This window comes from Ischnura elegans, chromosome 2 (genome assembly GCF_921293095.1).
Source record: "Ischnura elegans chromosome 2, ioIscEleg1.1, whole genome shotgun sequence".
Lineage (NCBI taxonomy): Eukaryota > Metazoa > Arthropoda > Insecta > Odonata > Coenagrionidae > Ischnura > Ischnura elegans.
Window position 1 is genome coordinate 98,026,466 of NC_060247.1, and position 3,014 is coordinate 98,029,479.

General features: G+C 33.8%; 1 long non-coding RNA gene across 1 annotated transcript; it reads left to right on the forward strand.

Annotated features, from left to right (window-relative positions):
• Positions 1–532: 532 nt before the first annotated feature.
• On the forward strand, positions 533–2,331 carry LOC124154217. Its single transcript, XR_006863862.1, has 3 exons — positions 533–573; positions 913–975; positions 2,303–2,331. It is a non-coding gene; the product is annotated as an uncharacterized LOC124154217 (long non-coding RNA).
• The last annotated feature ends 683 nt before the right edge of the window (positions 2,332–3,014 follow it).

Here is a 3,014-nt window from a genome sequence, read left to right on the forward strand (position 1 = left end):
TGGATGTTCGATATTTGAGTAAGGAAGGATGTGCCCTTGAATTGAATTTCTATCATGTTGAGGTGTGAATGTTGGACGTGGTCAACTCTATGGAATAGGTAATTATTTTAATTAAATTCTATGACTAGAACCTCTTTGATTGTGCACCTTATCCCATTTGCTTTTTTTCTTCATAGTGTAATATATGCTATTATTCATCAATCACATATAGCATGAGACATTGGACGTGTATGGTGTATTTTGTCAAGTGAAAATTGGCGTATTCTATTGAAAAAAGCTCTTCAATTTCTATCACGTTGAGGTGTGAATGTTGGATAAAGATCAACTCAATGAAATAGGTAAGAACTCTAATTACATTCTATGAATATGACCTCTTCGAATGGGAACCTATCTTATTTTTTTTCTTCACAGTGAAATTTATGCTATAATTCATCAGTCGCGTATAGCATGGGACATTGGCTTTGTATGCTGGACATGGTTAAGTGAATATTGGCAAGATCTGTTGTAAAATGCTCTTGGATTTCTATCATGTTGGGGTGTGATTTTTGGATAAATTTCAACGCAATGGAATAGGTAATGATCTTTGAAATTTAATTTTACGATTACATCCCCTTTGATCTGAACTGGAGTCTTTCTCTAGTAGAACTTTTTTTCTTCGCTGTGTAGTCAATGGTTTCATTCATTATCCTCTTCTATCGTGAGACATTGGATTTGTATGATTGAGGTTCTGAACTGTTGGGTGCCCTTTACTGTTGAAAAATCGTAATTTTAATATTGTTCAAAAGTGGTACACCCATAGCTGGTTCTGATACTAAATATCTACCAAATTTTAAAATTGATATAAGTTTCTTTATGGAATAAGAATTCTTATGTTTGGAAAAACTGGCTCGTACATTAATGGTGTTGTTTCAGCTATACTTGTGGCAGTCCTAATGGAGCTAGAGAGCTGGTTGCCTAATGGAGGCCATGTTGCAGGTTATTTTATGCTAATTCCAGTTTTACAGATCACATTATATGATCTAGTCTGAGTAAGGTTACAGTAATGAACTGAATTTTACAGTCAGAGTGGAACATGTTAAATTTAAATTTACTTCAAGGGAGTCTTGCAAAGTTTTAGGTGTAACAGTTTCTCAAGGGCAATATTCAGAATTATGTACGTATGTTTCAATCAATTGGTGATCAGTTGAAATGCTATTTTACACTGCATTGCTTGTTATTATTTAAGTTATTTTCTATGCCACATTTTGCTTGGCATTGTCACTCATTCATTTTATGATTTGTTGAGTTGAATATTCACAAGTGGGGTGTGGCCACTCAGTCCAGCTAATAATTAAGCTAATAAATGAATCACTCAACAGATTTGATCATCATCATGACATAATGTAATAGCTTAGCCATGTGGTACTTAATTTTATCTTCAATAAAAATGTAAGGAAAAAGTCTCACCAACAGAGAAACAAGATAGTCGTTCATTATCTGGTTGTAGATTAAGTCTTGTGAAGTACGGACTCAGAAAGCCTCAGATAGGCCCTTAGTCATGTGCATCTATTTTATCATCAGAGGTTCTTTTGCATTATGTCTCAAACTCCTAAGTTATGACTTAATTTAGATGTTCCACCTGTCAAAAGAATATTCTTTAAATGTCAAGAGTCATCAAATTTGAAACATTTCACTCTCCAAATTTTCAAGTTCCCCCACTTTAGGTGTTTCTGAATAGGCACTTGTCCATTTTATTTATGTCAACTCAAGCTGATTTTTTAATTCAGTTGACATTTTTTTTCATTTGAACCTTGACTTCCAGCCTGAAGAAGCAGACTGGAATGCCTGCTATACATGCCATCTTCAGATGGATAAATACAGCAGAGAACTTGAAAGAATGTTGCATAACCCTTCTGCAAAACTTTCTATCTAATACTTGTATCTCACTGGAAATAGTGTACAAAATGTTGGTATATGACACCTTTCCCATCTCTGCAGCTCAATTAAGACAGCACAAAGAGTGATGAAAAATATTTGTTCTCCCTTTTTTGTCAGTTTATGAAAATATTACTTAGCCATATTTCTGTAACTGCTTCAGATAAAAAATTGAAAATTTGGTAATTATTGCTCCAGCACTTGCAATCATCGTAACAAATTTCCACAAAATCTAAAATGGTGAGGTAAACACTTTATTTTGCATTGATATGGAATGGCTCGTGTTGAACTTGATGGAATTGACTATGTACTTTGATATTCATATCTATGGCCATCTCTCTTTTACCAGGTAACATATTGTCATTTATCTTTTTTTTTACCTTGACAGTATCTGAATTGATGTCATTCATCACCCAACTACAATGTGAAACCTTAGATCAGGATAATGGAGCAGTTAAACTGATGAATGGGATTGAATATTGAAAAATTCCATTGGATTTCTAACATTCCAAGGCATGGAGCTTAGAGGTATGTAATCAACTTGATGGGATTGCTAATGTACTTTCGCATTCATCTTTATGAGTACCTGCTTTTTATTGGGTGACATATTTTTATATATTTTTTGTTTGCTCTGACAGTATCTTGAAACTGAAGTTGCTGAAGTGGTTCAACCTGCAGATTTCTCCCGCGGCAATGGACATGGAAATGAAGCTTTGCTCTTAACCAAATTAATAACCTTGATAGGAAAATATGCAAAAGTAAAATTTTTGACATTGCCATGGTGTACATCTAAGGTATTCCTTATCTTTGCCTACAGGCCATCTTATAGTCAGTGTTTTCATATCAATGGTGTAGCTGTATGTATTTGGAATTACAATGATGCATAACCAATTAGAATCATGACCACTTAATTGTGCCATTAGATTTTTAAGAAATCTTTGTATTTCATTTACATTTTTATTTATTATGTTATGCAGTGCCATACAAAGTGTTTTTGGGGTAAAAAAGCATTTAAGGGTGCGATTCATAGAGACACTAAAATTCCTCACTTTACAAAGTCTCTTTACGGTAAAGTGAGAGTTTAGCTAAAGTTCACTTCA